This window comes from Cupressus sempervirens, chromosome 5, assembly GCF_028749045.1.
Source record: "Cupressus sempervirens isolate cs-2001-9-10 chromosome 5, ASM2874904v1, whole genome shotgun sequence".
Classification (NCBI taxonomy): Eukaryota; Viridiplantae; Streptophyta; class Pinopsida; order Cupressales; family Cupressaceae; genus Cupressus; species Cupressus sempervirens.
This window is the reverse complement of record NC_143122.1, coordinates 486109755-486123796: the sequence shown is the minus strand read 5'-3', so window position 1 is coordinate 486123796 and position 14042 is coordinate 486109755. Positions and strand designations below refer to the sequence as shown.

At 36.8% G+C, this 14042-nt stretch overlaps 1 pseudogene across 1 annotated transcript; it reads right to left on the bottom strand.

Moving 5' to 3' along the window:
- Nucleotides 1-1349: 1349 nt before the first annotated feature.
- On the bottom strand, nucleotides 1350-5018 carry LOC149556859 (pentatricopeptide repeat-containing protein At4g13650 pseudogene; annotated as a pseudogene). The gene is made up of 2 exons (XR_016364796.1): nucleotides 2092-5018; nucleotides 1350-1887 (listed from the first exon to the last, which is right to left on the bottom strand). The product of XR_016364796.1 is annotated as a pentatricopeptide repeat-containing protein At4g13650 pseudogene (transcript).
- Between the last annotated feature and the right edge of the window lie 9024 nt (nucleotides 5019-14042).

Here is a 14042-nt window from a genome sequence, read left to right as displayed (position 1 = left end):
TCTTTACCTTATTAAGCTTGTGCCCTATTTTTTTTCTGCTACATCTCAAAAATAATCTACTAGATTTCACATTAGTGCATAATAACACACCTGTGACTTGATAGTATATAGGCATCTGCCACAAACACCTTACAGTCACAAAATCATCACTCCTTAACATTATCTGCACACATTTTGTTGCCAACCATCCAAACAAATTTGTATCTTTGTGATCTTCTGCTGCAAACTCACACGCGGGTGAGGTAGACATGTTGACCGCAGGCTACCACTACTGACTTACCACCATACATGACTGAAAAGAAAGACTTGATGGAGGTCATGCAGAGATTAAGGTTTCCAATATTGGTTGTCATGTTTACTATTGCTACGAGCAGGTCATCCCTCCTCAACACATCACTGCGAGACATGGTCCTCAAAACATCACTGCGAGACATGGCTCTTCCATCACGGTGACACATTGGCCAAAAATTTCAACAAAGAGCACAAGCCTAGGGAAAATTTGATGACAGAGGTAAAACTCAAAAAGGCAGTTCTTTAAATGCATTCAATAACTAGGCATAATCCCTTTCACTTCATATGCCATGGGTTTCTGCAGCTGGCTAACTCCATCTCCATCAACAGGAGTAAATTAAATTGTTTGCAGAGATGAAATAAATGGTAGGAGTCAATATCCAGACTCATATGCCAGTGTTCTATTTTGTTTTCTCCTGCAGACTTCTTTTTAACAAGTTTCTTCTTGCCTTTCTTTTCCTGCTCTGCTCTTCACGATCTCACCGGCTCTAATACCAATTGTTAAGTTTAAAAGATAAACCACAAATCACAAAATAGAGAAAGAGACACATGATTTATACCACAAATGTGGCTACGTCCAGACTGAAGAGCAGAGCCTATCTTTTATTGAGTCACTGCAGCTTACATACACAGGGCTTTGCCATTATATTTATACATTAGTTCTTCAAGAGAAGATGAAGAGACAAATAAGAAGAATGTGAAATGAAAAGACATGACAGTTGGACTTCACATCCAACAATCTCCCACTTGAAGTTCAACTCATGCTACAACCTCATATCTGAATATCCTCCTACTTAAACTCTGCTTTTCCTTACCAAATCCCATGGTAAGAAAGTTATCAAAAGACAATCTTTGTAGCTGGAATAGCAATACACCTAATCGCTAATCACATCCAACATTAGCTACTTCCACACCATAGCCTATTTAGTTTCGTGAGGGTAGCCTGCAAATGCCACCCTCCCAACGATATTGTCATCTTATGAACTTCATTGTGCATCTTTTTAACTACCGTACATGTATGCAAATACAAAGAAATTAAAAAAATGTAGTTTTACATATATATAAATGTATCTCTCTTGCTATTATATTCGATAGTTTTCATGATGCAATTTTTCTAGTAGCATACATTCTTACTATTACAGTTATATAAAAAATGTGATACCACCCAATGATAAGAAAACACCACCTTTCCGGATCAAGTGACTAAAGAATCACCGCGTGTAATAATGGACTAACACTCCAAGTAAACAATTAGCTTGTGAAGCCTCATGGGAAATCTCCAACCATGATTGGACACATAAATCCACACGGCAATTATACACTTGTATCTTTAACTTGGTACGTGAAACTTAGCTCGGATGAATAACCAGAACAAAGGAAAATAAATAATAGAGCTAATCCACAAAAGAAGACTACACAAATGACAAAAATAGGAGTAAAAAGTCGAGAACATTCTCGTCAGTGAATTGATTGTAAGCCATTCGCTACTGTTTTTATCGGGCTGAGAGGCTTTCCATTCCCTGAAAGATTCCACTCCTTTCACATCTCATACTCCTGCTTCTTACTCCAGCTTTTTACTCCAACTTGTACGGCTTCCTGAAAAGCAGTTCAATGCGGTGGCTTACATTGTTATTATACAAATAAACTTCAACAAATTTCTCAACAGTATATCTAGGCAGTGATGCCCACTATACTATATGATTGCATCAAGCCAACAGCATGGTCTAGTACTACAAACATTAGGATAAATCATTAAAAACCCTCTTCAAAAGCTGAAAGTAAAGCCCAATGTATTCTTACCCCTGCTAATATGAGATTATACGCCTTGTAACATATTTTTGTCAGAAGAGCAGTCTCCCCTAGGAGATAAAATTTGTTGCAGTGTGGATATCAGCATCTACTTGAATTTTCTTGCACGCTGCAATGCTTGTTCAAGGGAATGTGTTAAACATTTCAATGCAATTGCCAGCTTATGACTATCATGGCAATGGATCAATTCCTTCCACTTCTTGACACGATTATATACAGGTTTCTATCTGGAATATCCCCCATGGCATCATCTATCAAGTCAACTTCTCCAACTTTGTATAGCTCTCCTATATTTGTGGTTGCAATCTGCTTTCGACACAAAAAGCGTGTACCATCTTATGGACTTCGATCCAACTACATCCAGGCGTCTTTTTTATTTGTCTATCTTTCATCAATGTCCTTAGCTTTTGAACATCACCCCACCTGCCCAACTCTGCATAGATGTTTGACAGAAGAACATACGGTGCTGCAATTTTAGGATACAGCTCAAAAACGAACACTGCTGTGTATTCTCCTAGTCCTATGTGCTTATGTAAACTGCATCCGGCAAGCAAACACATCCAAACCACGGTAGGTTTTATCGGCATTTTGATGATAAAGTTCAAAGCATCTTCAAGATAGCCCGCACGGCCAAGAAGGTCAACCATGCATACATAATGATCCACTGTAGGCATTATGCAATAAGAGTCATTCAGGTGATTGAAGTATCTACAGCCCTCCTCAACTAAGCCTGCATGACTACATGCAAACAAAACACAAACAATGCTTACATGGTCAGGGTTGGTTCCAGAGTGTTTCATTTGTTCAAAGAGTTTGAGAACATCGTTGCTATAGCCATGCATCGCATATCCTGCGATAATGGCAGTCCATGAGACTACATCAGGATAATGCATTTGATCAAACAATTTCCGTGCTTTCTTTAGGCTGCCACATTTTGCATACATGTCTATCAAGGCATTTGCAACTATAACATCTGATAAGAATCCACTTTCAACAATTTTTAGATGGATTTGCTTACCCTGTCCCAAAGCTCCGATTTTGGCACAAACTGGGAGGATGATGGCAAAGGTTGAAGAGTCGGAATTTACACCTGCCAAATGCATTTGCTTAAAAATATTGAAAACATTTTCAACAAGTCCATTCTGGGCATATCCCCCCATCACTGTATTCCAGGAGACCACATTTCGTTGAGGCATTTTGCCAAACAATTTTATTGCCTTCTGTATGCTTCCACATCTAGTATACGTATCTATCAGGGCAGTCACAACTACAACATCTAACAGATATCCATTTTCGATAACTTTTTGATGCATCTCCATCACTTGTTCGAAAGCTTCTGTTTTGCCACATGCTAGGAGGATGGTAGCAAAGCATGCTGAGTTTGGCCTTACACCTGCTAAATGCATTTTCTTAAAAGTTTCCAATCCTTTTTCAAGAAACCCATTTTGTGCATATGCGGCAATAATTGCAGACCAGGATACCACATCCGGTTCAGGCATGTTTTCAAACAATTTGTATGCCTTCTGTAGGTTCCCACATTTTGCATACATGGCTATCAGGGTATTCACAACTACAACATCTGAAAAAAATCCACATTCAATTGTTTTTTGATGAATTTCCATACCATATTCCAATGCTCCCATTTTGGCACAAACCGTAAGAATACTGGCAAAAGTTGCCGAGTTTGGCTTTACACCTGCTAAACTCATTTGTTTGAAAATTTCAAAGGCTTTTTCAGTATGCCAGTTACGTGCATATCCAGCAATTATTGCATTCCATGAAACCACATTGCGTTGAGGCATTTTGTTAAACAATCGGTGCGCTCTTTCTATGGTTCCACATTTTGCATACATTGCTATCAGGGTATTAGCACTTACAGTATCTGACAGAAATCTATTTTCCACTATTCTAAGATGGATCTCCATACCATGTTCCACAGCTCCCATTTTGGCACACACGGTCAGAATGATGGCCAAGGTTGCTGAATCTGGCTTTGCAACTGCTGATTGCACTTGTTTGAAAGTCTCCAGAGCCTCTTCAACGAGTCCATGTCGTGCATATCCAGCAATGATTGCATTCCATGATACCACATTCTGTTGAGGCATCGTGTCAAACATCTTGCGCGCCTTTTGTATGCTTCCACATCTTGAATACATGTCTATCAAGGCATTCACAACTACAATATCTGATAAAAACCCGCATTCTATTATTATTTTATGGATCTCCATGCCATATTCCATAGTTCCCGAATCGGCACATACGGGCAGGATGCTTGAAAATGTGAACTGGTCAGATTGGACATCTGTTCGTTGCATTTGACCGAAAAGTGTCAATACATCTTGAGGATGCCGGTGTCTTCGGTAAGCTGCAAGTATCATATTCCATGAGAAGACATTTGGTTTAGTCATTTTGTCGAACACTTTGCGAGCATCAACACAACTTCCGCATTTGTCATACATGTTAACGAGTGTATTTTGTAGAAGAGAGGTTATGGAAAATCCGAAATCCGGCGCAGTTTGAGAATGGATTTGTTTCTTATCTGGGATGGAATTATTGAAACAGTTGTAACATTGGTTGTTATTCACCTTGCCACAACAAAATATCATTAAATTCCGATTCCTCAGACAAGGTATGATGTCCATAAGAATCAGCCTACATACTTAGCAGTGAAAATGTCGATGTCCCTTTTCTGCAGCTAAGTCCTCTTTTGGAAATTAGATTTTGGCTTTTGAATTATGAATTGGTTGATTGTCTTGCAGATTCGATATTTAGCCACAATTTCGCTTTTAGCTTTTGAGTTATGAGTTGGTGGATTATCTTGAAGATTCAATCTGTTCATAAGATTTAGCAGACTGTCGTGCATATGCAACTACTAAATAGAGGTTCTGTTTGAGTTATGTTCTTATGACTTCGTCGACTGAGCCTTCTTATTATCATGATTCATTATGAAGTTATTAAACCTTTCTTATACATTCCTGATTGAAACTAGTCAAGCTCATACCAAGATGCATGCCAAGATGAAACTAGTTATTAAACCTTTCTTATACATTCCTCATTGAAACTAGTCAAGCTCATACCAAGATGCATGTGTTACCATAAACCCTCCATCATATGGTAGCAAAACATAATATTGTTAAAATCTTTCTAAATTTAAACCATAAGGGGCATAAATACATGTAAGGGTCAGAAATACATCAGCACTAATGACCCCATTATTGTTTTTTAAGCTTTTGAAATGACAAATTGTTGTTCTTTTACAAAGACAAAAAATAACATTTGTGAATTGTTCAAAAGATAGTAAAAACAAAGTGATTATGACTTAACAAGTGTTATGTATTGGCTAAATACTTGCCTTTATTTATGTAATTAACTATAATTTGAATTTTATATGTATGGTTTGAATTTCATTTATACATGTGAAAATTTCTATAGAACAATATAGACACTTTCCATCTACTTTTGAAAAAATGAAAAATAAAAAATTTATAAACTTAATTTGACCAAAATAGTAAAATATAGTAATTTTTTGATTGAATGAAATTCTTAAATAATTTTATTTGAGATGAGAAATTTTAATAAGTTTATAATTCATTTCAAAAGTTTCATTTACAAATGTTAAATAACTTTTTTTTAATTAAGAAATACAATCAATTATAAAATATCACTATTCATCAAAATCAAATCAATATTTTGATAGAAAAATAAATAACACACACACACACACACAGAGTAGTGCCTCTAATGCTTGCAGTTTGTACCTTGTCTATTTTGATTGGAGAGATACTTGATGCAGTTTGTACCATAGATGCTTTACTCTTATGTTGTTCAATTTATCATCAATTTATCATATTTGCATGTTGATGCCATTTTGAGATGACAGTAGATCTATGATGATATCTGATTATTTGGTATTTGGACATACTTTTTGATTGTGTTATGTGATGGATTTTATGCTATGGTTATTTACTTCATTCTTGTATCTTTATGCGAATGTGAGTGATGTAAATGGATTAATTAGGTATTTAATGCATTTTGCTTCAACTATGATATTATATGCAATTGTACTTGATTGTGTGTTTTAGTGTGCAGGAATAATATCCCTAGCAGTGACACATGGAGTTAGTGATTTAGCTATTCATATTTACAAATGTCATCCTTGTATGGTCAACGTATCCTTATTTTAAATTGTTTAAATTAAAACCTTTCAATGATTATTAAATTCGAACTCATCTGTATTATGTGATGAGACTAGTAAGCGTGTCTATGCATTTAGAGGTTTGCATTGTCGTGAAAGTTGTTTAGTGATTTTTTGTGATTTTGGGTTTTTGAGCTTTAAATCTTTTTGGATTTAGTTTATGATAGCTTTGCCTTAGGCGAATTCCAGTTACGGAGATTAACTTGTTTTTATTTGGGTCGATTCGGAGTGTAGCTAGTCTAATTGGCTATGTGCCCTGATTGACTATTCACTCGAAAAGTGAATAAGTAACTTCTCACTTTTTGAAAAGGGAAATTTGAGAGCTTTTCTAAACTCCTCTTCCTAAAGGATTGGATTTCTATTCATTCTGGGAGCTGTGAGCGTGGGTTTTTCATGAGATTAGTCTCGTTGGATCTAGCTTCGGGAGACCTTGCTTTGTCATCACTTTCAACAGATTCAACATGTTATTTATTTTATTAGGCTATTTTCAGTTTCTACCCCTTTTGTTGTCAAGTAGGGTCTTCCCATTTTATTGTTTCTATTATGTTTCAACTCATGTTTCTTGTAGCAGTATGTTAAGAGGCTGAGAACTAGTTTTCCCCTTCGTTTTTGTTTACTGGCTCTGCCCGGTTGGTCAGGTATGAACATTTTCCCTATTTTTGGGATGAAGATTTGGGGTTTTGAGTCATTATGCTAGCCATTTTTTCATATGGTGTCCAAACTCATTTATTTTTGGATTTTTGGGGTTTTTACATTATAAGGCCAAATGGGTTTTAATTTTAGAATTTTTCCAGTTTTTGGAGTTTTTACCTTATTTTGTGTGCCACCCTATTTTCTTGGGTTTTCTTGGCATGAGTTTGATCGTGGACCTGGATGATCCGTTTGGATGTCAATTGGATCTTTGCTACACTTTTATTGTTGCATTGAGATGCATGTCACATCTGTCATCCTAAGTCTATTTTCGGTTGAGTGACTTTAAGCTTATGTTCTCATCTAGTCCTTGTGTTATGATCTTTGAGATGGTGGTGCACCACACACAAGTATGTGCGCATACATTTGTCCGGTCACTTGCTAGTCCTGATCTTCTGTGGTACTTTCAAAAGTTATGATCATTGGGGTTGGGTTGGGAATCTACATGCCTACGGGCACTCATCGTTGGATGAACATGGGTAGGGTAGGGTAGCATATGGAGGAGGCTTCTATCTCACAACCTAATGATCATTGTGCCTAGAGGGTTGGCAAAAGAAGTTTTAATTAAGTAATAACTAAATAAAACACTGGGTGGTAATAAAACTTAAGATAATAATCTATGCTAGAGCCTTTTTGTTGAGGGAGTTGAATCTACATGTTCTATGCTTGGGCTTGTCAATGCCAAGTGACTCTCTATGATGTCAGCCCCTACTTAGTAGCCCATTGAATGTCTGACTAGGACCTATAGTTTATGCATTGTCTTTGTCTTGGTTTCAGTCATCATACTGTCTGGCATGTGTGTTAGACATGGACGTTTGTTTTGTGTGTTTGTGGTTGGATCATTATCTCCATCAGCATAGCGGGTGTGGAACTATGGGTGTTACATGGTTGGGAGGCATAGCTACCTACACCACTGTTAGGGACCGGTGCATAAAGACGATATGTTGTCCTAGTGCAATCATTGTTGTATGTTTTCACTTGGTGCTTCGGGTTCCAGAGTATGCTTTCTTGTGATTTACACTTTCATTGGGATGCTTGTGTATCATGTTTAGATAATGTTAGTTACTATTGCATTTCCTTATTATGATGATTATCGTATGATAGGCGATGTTATCTACTTTGTAGGAGTATCTTATGCTTTACTTTTAGCATGTTAGATTTCCTTTTGCTTATGTTGTAGCATGTTTTAGTAGTGACGTCCCTATTGTGATAGTACCGACAATTTGATCGGTGGCTTGGGATGTTACACATGAGGGATGGCAAGGGCCCATGATGGTCTTATGGTGCTATTGATAGTTGGGAGGAATTGCATATTTAGTTTGTTTGTATTGCTCATTACAATGTTATTTCTGTTCGTTGCGATGTTATTTATGTTTACTGCGATGTTGCTTTCAGCACTCTGCAATGTTTCCCTTTTGTTCTTTTCCTTTGATGTATGTTTAGATGGTTTGTTGTGTTTCTGTCTTTCAGTATTGTATTTGAGTGTTTACGCCTCGAATTGTGGATCCAGTACTCCCCAGTGTGGAGGAACTTTTTTCTTAGTTTTCTTAGCTTTCATCTTGGTTTTCTATTTTCATTTCTTGGTGTGTTGACTTGGAATCTTGCATGGAATTGCACTTTCTTGTGCGAGACTGCAAGCCCTTGCGTGCCGTGTTGGGTTTCTTCACGCAGCTTTGCACTTCTTCATGCAAAACCCAACACCAATTTGTACTGTTGGCTAGGTACTTTCTCGCGCCATTTGGTGCACCTTATCATGTGGATAAGAGTTTCTTGTGGGGTGTTTTGCACATCTTCATGCAATAATTTGGCACTTTATAGGCCTCGTGCAAAAAATTGGGGCTATCTAGGCTTGTCTAAGAAAAGTTTGGAAGTTGGTTTTGGACACCCTTTTAGGTTTTACACCTTCCTAGTTCAAAACAAATTTCCTAAGGGGATTAACTATATCATTTAAACTGTATAAGTTGACGCATATTTAATTCCTTATACTTAAGATATATTTTAATATATGCGATGAGTCTTTTGAGATAGGTTTCAGACCTTTACAAGTTAAGATAAAGATTCTATAAAATTTTAGGGCTTCAAAAATTCAAACTTAGCCATATTTCAGGACTTCAGGATTTCAAACTTAGCCAATTTTCAGGAATCAACTTTTGTCTTTCAGCTTGGGTGATCTCTTTTGTTTCTCATTTATGTTTTGGTTAGTAATGGTGTTTGGAGATCCGTTGGTGGTTGGATGTTTGTTAGTCTTCTATTGTGATCTTTATGATCCTTGTATGTTGATTATTGTGTGCATCCATACTAGTTTAAATTTTCTTATCTTGGCTTGTTTTTATTCTTGTTCCAAGTATCTCTAGGTAGGGCATTACACACACACACACACACACACACACACACTTGTCATTTTTATTCTAACATGTACTTCTCTTTGTGACCAATATTACATATTAACTATACTCAATCTCCAAAGTCCACAAATATTCACCAACTGTCTCCTCCAATAAAGTTTCAATCATCAATACTACAATATATAAGTTATTGTAAAGTTATAATAATCTAAAGTAGTTATTCAACAAATAAATTTATTCATTTCATCTATATTATTTATATTTAACTAATTTTCTATTTTTATTTGTTGATAGTCCTATTGCTTGAATGAAAAATAATATCAACTTGGCTAATTATTAAAAAGAAAAAAAAGTAAGACCATAAATGATGATGATTAACAATAGGTGTCGAACAAAGAACCACAGATGGATGTCCATGTGACTACTAGGAATAGCTTGTTGGATAATTTCAAGTCCCTTAAGTGGTTGTTACATGAGATTAATCAGATGAGTGGAAGGATGAATGCCCTTAAAGGTAGTGTTAATAATCTATAGGAGGCTGATAGTGTTGAGGGTCCTAAGGTGAATAAAAGGTCAATGATAGATATTGCTACCTTTTATAAGATGGAGGCCAAAGTTTTAGACTTGGATGACATGGTTCAAGCATTGAGAATGACCTCAAAGGCATTATTGATCACAAATTTAAGATCTTGAAAGCTTCTAATGAGCACATTAAAATTCTCATCCGTAAGTTGGAGGGTACCTCTTAGAATAAGGTCACTGTTAGGATTCTGGATGATAAGGGGGAGCAAGTTGAAAGTTGGTTTGGCCTGGGTAAAACAACCAGACCCAGTACCAAGAAGATGGCTTCTATTGCCTCTACAAAGATCAAGAAAATCAAATAAGTGACTAAGAAGGTGGATAAGCTTGAGCTCAGGGTTGTTGAGCTTATGAAGAACTTGGGTTAGCGAGCCTTGCTGGCTGGGGTTTGTGCTTTTTTGGGGGTATTTTATCGTTTGGGTCTTGTCCTTTTGTTGTTGTCTCTTCCTAGTTGGTTTTTTATTTTCTAGCTAGCCCTATTTTGTTTTAGTCTTGTCTTTACTTTTGCATTGTAATGTTATAAATCTTTAGTCTTCTTTTGTAAAGGGTTTTGGGGCCCCTTCAAAACCTTTTTTCTCTTAATTAAAAAATATGGAGTAGGGATAAGAAATGTTTGCATCATCAATAAGCTTCTTGCCTATTGATGCACTTTCCACAATATGTACCAAAGTGCTCTACAAATTTCTCACTCCCTTATAATTTTGAATCTTGAACATGCATGGCTCATGAGGGCTAGTTGTAATTGAACTTTACGCCATTAGTTTGTCTGAATTTTTAGCTAGTGTTGACCTCTTCTTCAGGGACCCAACATGAGGTAGAAGATGTTTCAATACCTTCTAGAGTGGGGGTTGACACTATAACAACTGGACCTACTGAATATTCTCTAAAGGATAATTTGGCATTCTTGGGAAAGGACTCAAAAAGTCTTGGTGGGAAGGAAAAGGGTGTTCTTGTAAAGATAAAGGATTGGAAGGGAACCCTTGTTGAAATCTCTACTAGTCCCTCCCTTTTAGAGGATCCCAAGGTTTTTATTGGAGACGATGGTCAGGAGTTAATCCTCGCTAATAAAAAAATGGATAATATCTCTTCCTCTCTACAACATTGCTTTGTTGGATGATTTATAGTCATCAGACCCTCAATATAAATGGTCTAAAAATGGGTCCCTCATAAATAGAAGTTGAGGGAAAGTGTTAGTGTTGTGGCTATGTCAAGTAAGTTGTTCTTGTTCACATTTATGGCTGTGATAAACATGTCCATGGTTATCTTTGGTACCTAGTATTATAGTAAGCACAACCTAGTGATTACCAAATGACACCCTAGCTTTGATTTGGCTTTAGAACTGAGAAGATTGGCCCCAGTTCGGGTACAACTCCTTGGGTTGACTCTTAATTTTTGGGACAAGAAAATCTTTCAATGGATTGGGAACTCATTTGGACATTTTATTTCAACAAACATTGTTACCATCCAAAAGTCAAGGTTGGTGTGTGCTTGATTCTGTGTGAATATGGAAGTCAATAAAGTGCTTCCTAATTTTATTATTCTCAACACAAAATGGGGAAAGAAGTAGTTGTGAATTGTTTATGAGAATTTTGGTATGTATTTCCAAAATTGTTCAAAGTTTGGCCACATGGTTATGGATTATAAGGTGCTACAAAATAAGGATAAAGAGAAGGTAGGCTCTCCAAGGATTGTGTTAGAAGTACCACTGAAAGGTGGGTCTTCCTCTCATCCTCCTCTAGAAGATGGGGAGAACCAAAAGACCTAGAATGAGGTGTCTGCTCCTCCACCCCCAAGTAAGGGAAAGAACAAAGAACCCCATATTGGGAATGAGGGTCAAGATGCAAATGGGGAGGCCTCTAGAAAGAGCTCTAGAGAGGGGATTGAACAAGGTTAGATAAGTGTGGAAATTCAAGTGGAAGCTAAAGGGAATATGAATAATGACTACTTTTTTTTAAAGGGATTGATGACCTACTAACAACCCACAATGAGGATGTGGGGATGGGAGAAGTTGGTAAGAAAACCCTCTTGGAAGAAGGTGAAATCCTAGACTTGACACGACTAAAGAAAGGGAACAATGGTGTGGAAACCATGAGGGCCAATACTTCCTTGAAAGTTAAACAACAGAAATGGGGGCATCATGTTTGGCTAACCCCTCGAAGGATGGTGTTAACAATAGAGGTCCTTTCACCACCACTCAAGGAGATGAATAATCACCTAGTGTGTGACATGTTCTCCACACCCTTTTTGCATTTGGAGAGTAGCAAGTCCAAAAGAGAAAATACATAGTAAACAAGAAAGTGGATGTAGGTGTGGAGGTCAAGAAGGTTAGACCACCTAGCAGAAGTACAAGGACCAAGAAAATTACAAGAAATCAAGCTTTGATGGTGTCACTAAAGGTAAGAAATGAAGTTCCTCTCATGGGACATGAGGGGGCATAATGGCCTTCAATAGAAATTTGCTCTTAAGAAATCAATTTATTATTTAAGAATTAATATTCTTCTTATCCAGTAGGTTAAAATGTCTTCCTTAGATTTATCTAAAGTTATTGATAGAATATGGTTGGGGGTTATGACCAATTATAGTGAAGCTAATGAAGCTTATGGAGGTGTAGTCACCCTTTGGAATCCCAATGTGGTGTCATGGAAACTGTTGTGGTAGGATAAAAGCTTTATTGTCATGGAATTTTTTTCAAACAATATGAGTTGGTGTGTGTTGGATATATATGCTTTGAATACTAGAACTAGGAGACTTGAAACATGGGAGGATATATCTACTTTCATGAATAATAATAGAGGCTAGAAGTTTGTGTATGGGAGACTTTAATTATTCCTTCTACCCCTCAGAGAATCTTGGAGGGAAAAATGACTTCACAAAGAGTATGCAACATCTAGCTGAATTTATAAACTTTAATGATTTCATTGATGTGGTCTTGAAGGGGTCCTCTTTTACCTTGTCTAATAGTAGGAAAAGTCAAGAGCTAACCAAAGTTAAGATGTATAGAATTCTAGTTTCTACTAATTTTCAACATCTAATTTCACCATCTTTAATTGCTCTCCCCAAAATGGTTTCAGATCATGCTCTTCTATTATTCGATTGGTTGGATGGGTTCTTCAATTTCCTAAAGCTGTTTAGATATGATATTATGTGGCAATCACACCTAGACTTCAAGAAGTGTATTGAAGAGTGGTGGAATGTTAAAATTAAAGGTGTGGTCATGTATAGACTTGCTAATAAACTAGACAATGTAAGGAGAAATGTGGTCCATTGAGGAAAACCATCATTTGGGAATATTTTCAAGAAATGGAGGAGATTGAGGTAAAGTAGGAGAAGCTTCAGAAGGCCATTGGTGTTGGAGACATATTTTTTGATACTCTCAGGGAAGAAGAATCTTGTAGCACTCAATAGAAGGATGTAATTGCTAAAGAGGAAATGTATTGGAGACAGAGGTCTAGGATTTAGTGGATTATGGAGGGTGATAGGACCACCACTTTTTTTCATATGTCAACTTCTAAACATAAAAAGAGAAATACTATAACCTCTCTACAAGATAACAATAATAATACTATGGTGGATCAGGACAAAATGGGAAGATGTGCAATCACTTATTTCACTGCTACTTATGCTGGTATGGATAGGAATGTGGTTGTTACCAAGAGAGATAGGCTTATCAAAAAGCTATCTAGTCTACTAAAAGAAGAAGATAATGAGCTCGTCACTAGTCAAGTGTTGGAGGAGGAAGTTAGAAGGGTGGTTTACTCAATGAAGGCCTACAAGGCCCTTGGCCCAAGTGGGTTTCCTCCATCCTTTCTTCCAACATTTTTGGGACCTAATAAAAGTTGATTTGACTAGGGTTTCTAGAGACTTTTTTAGAATATGGAAGCTGTTAGGGAGGCTTAGTAAAAAAATTATTGTCCTAGTGCTAAATGTCCAAAATCCTAAAAGCCTAACTAATTTAGACCTACTTGCTTGTGAAACACAATATATAAAATCTTTTCTAAAATTATGGTCAGTAGAATAAAACCCTTGATGGAAAACTTCTTTAGCACTCTCTAAAAGGGGTTTGTTCATGGAAGACAAATTCTAGACACACTCATGACTACTTATGAAGTTATTCACTCTATGGGTAAGAGTAG